We start from the raw sequence: 13,301 nt of genomic DNA, 5'->3' as shown, positions 1-13,301 counted from the left end.
CCTTCTTCCTAGTCTGTCTCAGTCTGTAAGCTTGGCTGATACCTGTGCACCATGTGCATCCCACTGGGTTTGAAACACCAGTGGCTCAGCCTCAAAACTCACATCAACACATCACCATGGTAGGACAAACTGACAGACAAGTTTGTCTCCCTGTTGGAAACCTCTTGTACCACCCATACCTGAGTCCCTGAGGCTGACTCCTCCTCTGTCCGGATTCCTGGGTGTTTTAATCCCCTTTCTCCTGCTCTCCTGCCCTGCTGCTTTGGGAGTGCCTGAGTTCCCTCTCCTCATGCATCCCTGTGGCTGACTGCTCCTCTGTGCAGGTTCCTGGCTTTTAATCCTCTTTTTCCTGCTCTCCTGCCCTGCTGCTTTGGGTGTGCCTGAGTTCCCTCTCCTCACCTGAATCCCTGCAGCTGACTGCTCCTCTGCCTGGGTTCCTGGCTTTTTATCCCCTTTCTCCCGCTCTCCCACCCTTCTATTTATTTTGGGCGTGCCTGAGTTCCCTCTCCTCACCTGGATCCCTGCGGCTGGCTGCTCCTCTGTCTGGGTTCCTGGCTTTTAATTCCCTTTCTCCCACTCTTCCACCCTGCTGTTTATTTTGGGCGTGCCTGAGTTCCCTCTCCTCACCTGGATCCCTGCAGATTTTTTTTCTATTTGATATATATATATCAAATAGAAAAAAAATAATAACCAAAAACCAAACCAAACTCACAGCAACCCCTCCTTGGGTTTCAGAGGTGGTATCTCTATGGAAATTGATTGCCCAACCTTCCTTCCAAGGAGTGGCTAGTAGGTTTGAACTGCCTTAGGCACTATGCCACCAGAACTCTCAGAAAAAAAAAATAATAAGTTACTGAAAAGCCAAAAAAAAACTCATTCCCGTCAAGTTAATTCAGACTCTTAGCAACCCCTCCTGGTGTTTCCAAGGTAGTATCTCTACAGAAGTAGACTTGAATAGACATTTGACCAAAGAAAACATTCAATTTTCCACCAAATACATGAAAAAAATGTTCAATGTTGTCAACTTTCCAAACACCCATTATCATCAAGTCAATTCTGACTCATACCTGCCCTATAGGACTGAGTAGAAATGTCCTGTAGTATTTGCAAGGTTGTAAATTTTCACAGAAGCAGACTTCCATATTTTTCTCTTTCAGGTAGGTCTGAATTGCTGACCTTTCTGTTAGCACCAAGCACTTTAACTACTGTACCATCAGAGTTCCTCCATTAGTCCTCACAGAGGTGCAAATCAAAATCACAATGAGGTATCATTTCACCATTCCTGTTTTCACTAAGATTAAATAAATAAATAATAAATAATAATGTTGGTGAAAATGGGGGAAATTGGAACCATTATCCACTGCTGATGGCAATGCAAAATAGTACAGTCATTGGAAAAACCAGTAAGGTGGTTCCTCAAAACCTGAAAATAGAACAATCATATGACCCAGAAGTTCCACTCCTAGGTATATACTCAAAAGACTTGAAACCGCAGACTCAAAAAAAGACTTATACACCAATATTTGTTGCAGCAGTATTCACAATAGCCAAAGGTGGAAACAACTTAAATGTCCATTAATGGGTGAATGGATAAACAAAATGTGATATGCACATACAATGGAATACTAAGCCAGTAAGCGAAATGAAGTCTTGATACATGCTATAATATAGATGGAGCTTGAAGACATTACACTGAGTGAAATAAAGCAATCACAAAAGGATAAATATTGTGTGACCTCACTTATATAAAAAGACAAGAACAGGCAAAAGTATAGAGACTAAGGTTTATTAATGATTACTTAGCTCAGTGGCTTTGTGCCTAAGGTATTTGACTGCTAACCAGAAGTCTGGCGGTTCAAACCCACCAGCCACTCCTCAGAAGGAAGGTTGGGCAATCTACTTCCATAGTGATACCCCCTCAGAAACCCAAGGAGGGGTCACTAGGAGTCGATCAACTTGATGGCAGTGTTTTTTTTTTTTTACTAAATTATGGTTTACGGTAATTATGGTAATAGAAAAATTACATTGATTAAGAGTAGAGTTAAACAGTGATTAATTTTTGTCAATAAGTTGTACAACTTTAAAAAGGTTGAATTGCCAAAAGTTGTGATATATTTACAATAATGACCAAATTTAAAAAAGAGAGAGTATCTGTTGAGTTGCTTAAGTACAAACCAAATACCCCATGGAATTTAATTCCTTGGTTGGAAGCTTAGTCATGGTTTCATGAGACATACCAGTTAATTGGCCTAACATGGCATTTAGTGTTCCTGTTAAAACTCCTAGTTTTTTGTGTAATGCCTGGGGTTTTGAAAAGCTTTCAAGTGGCCTTCCAATATCCAACTATTTGTCTCTATTCATTTGGAGCAACAGAGGAAGAAAGAGAGTTAAGAATAGAAGGAAGAAATAGTATGGGACATTAATTGCCTCCATGAACAACTGCCCCATTTGCTATGAGGCCAGAACTGGATGGTGCCCAGCCACCACTACTAAACATTTTGAGCAAAGATTCTATAGAAGAATCCTGATCAAAGCAGGATTTCAAATTCTCATAGACTCCAGACTTTCTGGAGCCATGAAGGATGGCTGAATCACTGAAACTATTGCCCTGAGATAATCTTTAAACCTTAAACCAAAAAGTATCTGCTGAAGTGTTCTTAAACCCAGACAAGAGTTTAGCTTAACTAGTAAAGAACATCTGCCTTGAGCATTATGGTCTTTTAAGATCTACCTATATGGGATCAGATTGACAACATCAAATAAAACGATTAGACAGAAAACTTTGGAGGCAGTGAGTTTGTGTTAATGGGGCAGGAACAACACAGAAAAAGAGAGTGAGAAAGGTTACACAAACAAAGAATATAGTCAATTTCACTGAAGTGTACATGTAGAGATTGTTGAATTGGTGTATGTTCTTCTGTGCATATTCTCAAAAACAAAAATAAAATAAATTATTTTTTAAAAAATTAACTCTGGACAGCAGTTCTACTCTGAAATGCATGGGCTTGCCATTAGTTGGAATTGACTCAATAGTAACTGGTTTGGTTTTTCTTCTTTATGAATAGAATGTAATCTTCATGATGACAATGTCTGTATCCTGTTCAACAGCTCAAATTTTCAGTGAACATTTATCAAATAGATAAATGGGTCATTACTGAGTAGTGAATATGTTTATTAGTTCATGAGCTCAAACCAAAAAAAATGCTGCTGTCAAGTCGATTCAACTCATAATGACCCCTCCTTGGGTTTCCGAGGTGGTATCTCTGTGGAAGGAGATTGCCCAATCTTTCTTCTGAGGAGTGGCTGGTGGGTTTGAACCACCAGCCTTCTGGTTAGCAGTCAAATGCACTATGGCACTAGTGCTCCCTTATGATCTCTGCACTGACAATTACTGAATATTTTGACTGCCTAGCATATTTTCCCTCTTACTGATAACACTCCCAATTTATTTAGGGAAAGGACCATACCCACTGTGCATAGTCTTCACCACACTATTCATTCATATTCTCAATCTCTCTCTCTCTCTCTCTCTCTTTCTCACACACACACACCTCAAGCCAAGGGGTGGACTTATGACACTACCCAGAATAATCAGATTTTTCTTTCCCAGGACTTCAGACATTGAGATTTGTGACTAAAAGATTTGAAAAATGCGTTTGGAGAATATTTATTTCAGTAAACAGTAAGTTTCACACACCTGATTCTCTAGGCTTTCATCATATCTACATAATATTCCTCTTATAAATTGCTTTCTTGCTTAAGTTAGTCAAATTAATTTCTATTGCTTGGCTCCAAAGAATAATATTTCAAAATTGTCTGAAACTCTCTACAGATGAACATGGTATAAAATGATATTTTCCTTCCAGGTCCCAAGATATTCTACATCCAGGTCCCAAGTGTGATTCTTCTTACTTTAAAACTTGGATTTCTTAATTTCTCTTTTGTAATCCTCAGAAGGAAGATGGGCAATCTACTTCCATAGTGATACTGCCTCAGAAACCCAAGGAGGGGTCACTATGAGTCAGGTCCGACTCGACGGCACATAACAACAACAACAACAATCTAAATCTTTCCTAGAATTTAGGCTGTTCAGGAAGGAAATCTGGTAACATACCGGTTAAGGCATTTTTGGTGGTTTGAACCCATTGGCCACACAATGGAAGAAAGACAAAGCAATCTGCTTCCGTAAAGATTTATAGCCTTGGAAAGCCAATGGGAATTGCTATGAGTCAGAATCTATTCTATGGCAGGGAGCTTGATTTTTTTTTCCTTGAGGCTGTTCAGGATTTAAATATATTTAAGTATATCCTTAGCCACATTGGTTAAGGGTTATTACCAAATCCTTACCAAAATTACCAAACCCACTGTCCTTGAGTTCATTCTGTAGAAGCTACCCCACAGAGTTTCCAAGGCTGTAAATCATGGAAGCAGACTGCCTCATCTTTCTTCAGGAGAGCAGCTGGTAACTTTGAACCACCAACTTTTTGGTTAGCAGCCAAATACTTTAATCACTGCAACACAAAAGTGCCTTACCAAATCCGTAGGAATGATAAATAGTCTGATGTAAGAACCCACTATTTATCCTTTATATTTATTTATATATAGTAATGCTAGTGTTTACATTAAAATGAACTATGGAGAATTTTTCATTAAAGACAATTTGCATGATATATTTAAAAAATAAACATCCTTAAAACAATATTATTTGTTTCTATAAATTTATTTTTGTAAATAAGTATATAAATGAATAATAAAGCTACAGGATGACAAACTAAATAATTTCATTATCTAGAAAGAAACATAATGGAGTTATAGACGCACATAGCTTGATCTGTAATGTACCATATGTCATGTGCATTTTAAAATAAAAATAATAATTTAAGAGAAAAACATTTTAAAGATGTTTATGAGCACAAAGTATTAATTTTAACTTCTTTAAAATTTTTTTTTAGTACAAAAAAAAATTACAAATACAAATCTGAAAATTCTACAGGACAATGACAAATTATAAACCTTATTTACCATATCATGTATCACAAAGGATGTTTAAAGATCTGTCCTGAAGTACGATGCTGTCAGTGATAGGATAATATCCATGCACCTACAAGGAAAACCAGTTGATACTCCTATTATTCAAATTTACACACCAAGTACCAAACCCAAAGATGAGGAAATGTAAGATTTTTATCAACTTCTATGGTCTGAAATTCACTGAACATGCAATCAAGATGTGTTAATTATCACTGCTGACTGGAATATGAAAGTTAGAAACAAAGAAGAATCACTGGTAGTTGGAAAATTTGGCCTTGGTGACAGAAATAACACTGGAGATTGCATGATAGAATTTTGCAAGACTACCAACTTATTCATTCCAAATACCTTTTTTCAACAACACAAACGGTGGGTATACACATGAACTTCACCAGATGGAGTACACAGAAATCAGATTGACTACATCTGTGGCAAGAGGGAATGGGGAAGTTCAAAATCTTCAGCCAAAACAAGAACAGGAGCTGACTGTGAAACAGATCATCAAGTCCTCATATGCAAATTCCACTTGTAGTTGAAGATAATTAAAGCAAGCCATGAGAGCCAACATATGACCTTGACTATATCTCTTCCGAATTTAGAGATCATCTAAAGAATAGATTTAATGCATTGAACACCAGTCACCAAAAACAGAAGAATTATGGAATGACATCAAGAATATAATCTAAGAAGAAAGCAAGAGGTCATTAAAAAGGAAGGAAAGGAACAAAAGGCCAAAATGGATATCAGAAGAGACTGAAAATTGCCATTGAGCAGAGAGTATCTAAAGCAAATGGAAGAAATGACAAGATAAAAGAGCTGAACAGAAGATTTCAGAGAGCAGCTCAAGAAGACAAACTCAATTACTATAATGAAATGTGCAAAGACCTAGAATTAGAAAACCAAAAGGGAAGAATACTCTCAGCATTTCTGAAGCTGAAAGAACAGAGGAAAAAATTTAAGCATTGAGTTGCAATATTGAAAGATTCTATGGGAAAAATATTGAATGATGCAGGAAACATCAAAAGAAGATGGAAGGAATCCAGAGTCACTATACCAAAAAGACCTGATTGATCATCACCCATTTCAGGAGGTGGCATATGATCAAGAACCAATGGTATTGAAGAAAGAAGTCAAGACTGCGCTGAAGGAAGTGCCGAAGAACAAGGTTCCAGGGATTGACAGAATACCCACTGAGATGTTTCAACAAACAGATGTCCTGCTGGAGGAACACACTCAGTTATGCCAGGAGATTTGGAAGACAGCTACCTGGCCAAATGACTGTAAGAGATCTGTATTTGTACCCATCCCAAAAAAAGGTGATCCCACAGAATGTGGAAATTATCAAATAATATCACTAATATCACATGAAAGCAAAATCTGAAGATAATTAAAAAACTGTTGCAGCAGTATATTCACAGAGAGCTTCCAGAAATGCAAGCAGCATTCAGAAGAGGATGTGGAATGAGGGATATCATTGCAGATGTCAGATGGATCTTAGCTGAAAGCAAAGAATACCAGAAAGATGTTTACTTGTGTTTTATTGACTATGCAAAACCATTTGATTGTGTGGATAATAACAAATTATGGGTACAATTGAGAAAAATGGAAATTCCGGAACACTTAATTGTACTCATGAGGAACCTGTACATAGACCAGGAGACGGTCATTTGAACAAAACAAGAGGACACTGCATGGCTTAAAATCAAGAAGGGAGTGTGTCAGGGTTGTATCCTTTCACCATACTTAGTCAATTTGTATCCTGAGCAAATAATCCAAGAAGCTGGACTATATGAAGAAGAATGTGGCATCAGGATTGGAGGAACCTGCAATACACTGACAACACAACTTTGCTTGCTGAAGTGAGGATGACTTGAAGCACTTACTGATGAAGATTGAAGAATACAGTCTGCAGTATGCATTACATCTCAATATAAAGAAAAGAAAAATCCTCACAACTGGACCTATCAGCAGATCACGATGAATGGAGGAAAGATTGAAGTTGTCAGGGACTTCATTTTGCTTAATTACACAATTGATGCCAATGGAAGCAGCAGTCAGGACATCAGACAACTTATATCACTGGGCTAATCAGCTGTAAAGGACCTCTTTCAAGTGCTGAAGAGCAGAGATAGCTCCCTGAGGACTAAGGTGCACATGACACAAGCCATGGTATTTTCAGTAGCCTCATATGCATGTGAAAGCTGGACAATAAAAAATAAATAAAATAAAAAAGGAAGACCAAAGAAGAGTGGATGCTTTTGAGTTGTGGTGTTGGTGAAGAATGGTGAAAGCACCATGGATTGCTAAAAGATCCAACAAATGTGTCCTGGAGGAGGTGCAGCTGGAGTGCTCCTTGGAAGCGAGAATTGACAGACTTCGTTTCATCTACTTTGGTTATGTTGTCAGAAGGGGCAGTTCCCTGGAGAAGGATGTCATGCTTGGTAAGGTGGAAGGTAGATGAAAGAGAGGAAGGCCCTCAACAAGATGGATTGACACAGTGGCTGTGGCAATGGGCTCAAGTAAAGCAAGAATCGTGGAGCTGGCATGAGACCAGGCGGTGTTTCATTCTGCTGTGCATAGGGTCGCTATGAGTCAGAGACAACTCAATGGCACCTAACAACAACAACTGTATCATTATGACAAAGTCATCAACCACAGCTGTGTGCCCAATACTGGGGATTTCCCAAGAGAGTACTGGGAAAACTGTGAGGGTTGGTTACCCTACACAATGGTGTCCTTTCCAGTAATAATAATAATAATAATAAAACTATTTCATGCTAACTTTGGAAGAATAATTGCTAGTATGTGTAGTAAATAAAGATTTTGGGTATCAGGTATTCTTAGAATATCTAAACACTAGGCGATACAATCACCTTACATAATATTCACTTAATAAATAGAAACAGATCACTTATTGTATACCAGCACTGTAGTAGTTCCTAAAGACCCTATAATAAATGAGGCACAATCCTTGCCCTCAAATACCTTAGCATCTGGACAAGAAGACAAACAAGTAAACTGATTATTAGAATGCAGTACTAAGCGTAGAAGCTGCAGAAGCACATGGATAAGGGGACCCAATCTCACAAGCTCAGGGAAGTTTTTCTAAGGAAAATATAAAGTATAAAACACAAATTATGATAGAGGTAACTAAATTATGATATGTATGGAAGTATTCTTATTTCTTAGCTCTGGTGGGGCAGTGCCTAAGGTATTTGGCTGCTAACCAGAAGGTTGGTGGTTCAAACCCACCAGCCACTCTGCAGAAGAAAGATGGGGCAATTTACTTCCATAAAGATTTACTGCCTTAGAAGCCCAAGTGGAGTCACTATGAGTTGGAATCAACTCACTGGCAGTAAGGTTGGTTTTTTGAAATGGTATATTTTTAGGGGGAAAAAAAAACAGACCTATTGCTGTTGAGTCAATTTTGACTCATGGCCACCCCATAAGTTACAGAGTAGAACTTCTCCGTATGGTTTCTTTACAGAAGCAGATCACCAGGCCTTTCTTGTGCAGCAGTGCTGGATGTGTTCAAACCATCAACCTTTAGGTTGATAGTCAAGCACGAACCACTTGCACCACCCAGGGACTTTATATAAAACAATGGTTCATCTAAATTGGTGAAATATGGTATTTGTAAAAGGATCAATTGGTTGCTGTGTTCAGTGTAAAGCTAGTAGGGAACAATGATGGAAGCACAAAGAAGAGTTAGTATGTTACTGCAGGAGCAAAATTGTAATGGCTTGAACCAAAATGATAGCAGTGAAGCAGTGAGATTGTCTGGATCTGGATATATTTTGACAGTAGCTGATGATGAACAGTTAGATTTAGAGTGGGGAAAAAAAAAGTCAAGGATGATTCCAAAGTTTTTGGCCAGGATACCTGGAAAAATAGAATTGCCAGGCAAGTAACAGTAATAACAACAAACTTTCATATATATGGTTATGACTTTGTCACTAACAATCAGTGTCATGAACGAGTCATTGTCTTTCTCTAAACCTCAATCTTCTGATTTGTACAATATAGATTTAGACTAGATAAGAGATTCTCAAACTGTATTTGGTGAAGAAACCTCCAAGGCTGCTCAGGTAAGGGGAAAAAAAGTCAGGTAATTTGGATGCTGAGCCTTGGATATTAGGAGTCTAAGTAACATTTTGTTTCAAAACAGGAATCCATAGTAAACTGAAAAAAAAAGAAAAAAAATTACCACATCTTACCTAGATGACCTACCTGTGAAGTCCCTTCCATTACAGCTCTAAAGTAATGAAATCATTAAAATTGTTGGCTTGTATGAATTGCATTAATCCAACCCTATCACATAGCAGCAACAGCAGGCAGAGGGATTGAGTGATTTTTGTCGCAACCTGTATTAGTATCACAGAAGTCAATCTGGGTTTTTTTTAATAGTAATTTGGGTGAAAGTTTGCAGAGCAAGTTCGCTTTCCATAAAGCAGCTCACATACACTTTAATCTCATGACATTGACTGCAATTTTCCACAAAGCAACAGCTCCCCTCCCACAACCTCTCCATCATTACCTCTTCCTTGTGTCCTTCCCTCCTATGCAATCCTGCCCCCCGAGTGGTCTTCCTATGCATACACAGCCCTTCTATTCTCCAATTGATCTCTCCAAAGAGTGTGTCTACCTAATGTAAATGTTCAGCTCATACACCTGTCTTTTGTTTGTCTGGAAGCCACAGGAGTGGCTTCAATTCCAGACCTGAAGGGCAGCTAGGGTCCAGAGTCTCAGTGGTTCCACCAGGCTCTATCAGACCAGCAAACCTGGTCACTTTTTCTTTATGATTTTGAGTTTTGTTCCACACCACTCTCCCACTCCATCCATGATCTCCTAAAAAATCCCCCTCAAAGTGGTTGACAGTGGTAGCGAGGCACCATCTAGTTCTTCTGGTTTCATAGTTATATAGGCTGACGATCGCATGGTGTACCAGTTGCTTGGACTAATTGTTTCCATGAATCTTTGGTTTTCTTCATTCTTCTTTGCTCTGGACCAGGAGAGACCCATCATTACATCTAGATGGCTGCTTGCAAGCTTTTAAGATCCCAGTTCCTAATTGCCAAAGTAGGATGTGAAACAATGTCTTTGTGTAGTATGTTATGCTAATTGAGCTTGATGTACCCTGCGATTATGGTCCCAAGCCCACAGGTTCAACTACTCACTCTCTCTGGGTAGCAGGCTGTGGCCAAGAAGTGACTACAACCTTGTCCCTTGTCAGCTCTACTATATACCTGGGGATTCTTACAGAACATACAAATACACTTGTAGAAATATTGTCTACCTGCCAACCTTATACATGGTCATGAGCACATGCCCCCCTGTATAGACATACCTAATAGTTCAGCCTGCCTACCCATCTATCCACTCATAGATCAATGTTTGCTTTCACTGACAATGCAGCACTGTATGTGTAAAAGGGTTTATCTTTGTTGTCTGTAACTCCCATGAACCTCTCTATGTCTTCCTCCTCCTCAATGCCACTGTGTTGATCCCACAAATTTGGTATGTTGCCCTTCTCTTCACTCAAATCAATACTTATTTCCTCTCCCCTCCCACCCTTGGTAAACCAACAAAGAAAATTTCCTTCTATATAGACACCTTTCCTTTTCTTTTTACAATAATGGACTAATACAATATTTGTCCTTCTGTGATTGACCTATTTCACTCAGCATATTGTCCTCCAAGTTCATCCACATTATGCAGGGTTTGCAGATCCTACATTATTCTTTAGGGTTGCATAGTACTCCATTGTGTGTATGTACCACAGTTTGGTTATCCATTCTTCTGTTGATGGGCATGTGGGTTGTTTCCATCTTTTGGTTATTTTAAATAATGGTGTGATAAACATGTGTGCACATATATCTGTTCTTGTCCTGGATCTCACTTCTTTAGGATATATACCTAGTAAAGGAATGGCTGGGTCAAACGGTATTACTAATTCCAACTCTCTAAGGAATCGCCATACTGCTTTCCACAGTGGTTATATCATTTTACAATCCCACCAGAAGTATATGAGAGTCCCAATCTCTCCACATTTTCACCAGCATTTGTTATTTTCTGTCTTGTTGACCTTTGATACTAGTGCTAGGGCAAGATGGTATCTCACTGTTGTTTTGATTTGTATCTCTCTAATGACTAATAATTGTGAGCATTTCTTCATATGTTTGTTGGCCACCTGAATATCCTCTTTGGTGAAGTGTCTATTCGTGTCTTCTGCCATTTTTTAATTGGATTATTTGTCTTTTTGTTGTTGAGGTGTTGGAGTTTTCTCTAAATTCTAAACATAAGTCTTTTGTCAGATATATCATTATCAAATATTTTTTTTCCAATCTATAGTTTCTCTTGCTCAATATCTTCAGCCAAAACAAGGCCAGGAGCTGATTGTGGAACAGACCATCAACTGCTCATATGCAAGTTCAACTTGAAGCTGAAGACAATTAAAACAAGTATACAAGAGCCAAAATATGACCTTGAATATATGCCCCCTGAATTTAGAGACCATTTAAAGAATAGATTTGATGCATTGTACACCAATGACTGAAAACCAGAAGAATTATGGGATGACATCAAGAATATCATCCATGAAGAAAGCAAAAGCTCATTAAAAAGACAGGAAAGGAAGAAAAGACCAAGATGGATGTCAAAAGAGACTCTGAAACTTGCCCTTGAGCAGAGAGTAGCTAAAGCAAATGGAAAGAATGACAAGATAAAAGAACTGAACAGAAGGTTTCAAAGAGCAGCTCAAGCAGACAAAGCCAATTACTATACTGAAATGTATAGTATATGAAAGTCCCAATCTCTCCACATCTTCACCAGCATTTGTTATTTTCTGTCAAAGACTTGGAGTTAGAAAAACAAAAGGGAAGAATACTCAGCATTTCTCAAGCTAAAAGAACTGAGGAAAAAATTGAAGCCTCGAGTTGCAATACTGAGAGATTCTATGGGCAAAATATTGGATGATGCAGGAAGCATCAAAAGAAGAAGGAAGAAATACACAGAGTCACTGTACCAAAAAGAACTGCTGTCTTCATCCATTTCAGGAGGTGGCATATGTTCAAGAACAAAAGGTATTGAAGAAAGAAGTTGAAGTTGTACTGAAGGAATTGGCCAAGAACAAGGTTCCAGGGATTGATGGAATACCCATGGAGATGTTTCAACAAACAAATGCCCCTCTGGAGACACTCATTCAGCTATGTCAAGAGATTTGGAAGACAGCTACCTGGCCAACTGACTGGAAGAGATCCATATTTGTACCCATTCCAAAGAAAGGTGATCCCACAGAATGTGGAAATTATTGAACAATATCATTAATATCACATGCAAGTAAAATCTTACTGAAGATAATTAAAAAACAGTTGCAGCAGTATAATGACAGAGAACTTCCAGAAATGCAAGCTGGATTCACAAGAGGATGTAGAATGAGAGATATCATTGCTGATGTCAGATGGATCTTGGCTGAAAGCAAAGAATATGGAAAAGCATTTGAACGTGTGGATCATAACAAAGTATGGATAACACTGAGAAGAATGGGAATTTCAGAACTCCTAACTGTACTCATGAGGAACCTGTACATAGACCAGGAAGCTGTCATTTGAATAGAACAAGGGGACACTGCATGGTTTAAAATCAAGAAGGAAGTGTGTCACAGTTGTATTCTTTCACCATACTTATTCAATCTGTATGCTGAACAAATAAGCCAAGAAGCTGGACTATATGAAGAAGAACATGGCATCAGAATTGAAAGAAGAATCATTAACAACCTGCGATACACTGATGACACAATTTTGCTTGCTGAATGTGAGGATGACTTGAAGGACTTACTGATGAAGATTGAAGAATACAGTCTGCAATATGGATTACATCTCACTATGAAGAAAACAAAAATCCTCAACTAGACCTATAAGCAGCATCATGATAATTGGAGAAAAGATTGAAGTTGTCAAGGACTTCACATTTCTTGGTTCTACAATTGATTCCAGTGGAAACAGCAGTTAGGACATCAAATGATGTATAGGACTGGGCAAATCAGCTGCAAGGGACCTCTTTCAAATGCTGAAGAGCAAAGAGGTATCCTTGAGGACTAAGGTGCACCTGACACAAGCCATGGTATTTTCAATTGCCTCATATGCATGTGAGAGCTGGAAAATGAATAAGGAAGACTGCATAGGAAAAACCTTAGAAGAATTTTGGAAGAAAATACAAGAACAAAATGACAAAATAAATGAAAAATTAGAAATGATTCTAAATCTACAGAT

This window comes from Orycteropus afer, unplaced genomic scaffold, assembly GCF_000298275.1.
Source record: "Orycteropus afer afer isolate SDZICR_OR568_19922 unplaced genomic scaffold, OryAfe1.0 scaffold00175, whole genome shotgun sequence".
NCBI lineage: Eukaryota > Metazoa > Chordata > Mammalia > Tubulidentata > Orycteropodidae > Orycteropus > Orycteropus afer.
The sequence above is the reverse complement of the archived record's forward strand: the minus strand, read 5'-3'. Positions refer to the sequence as shown.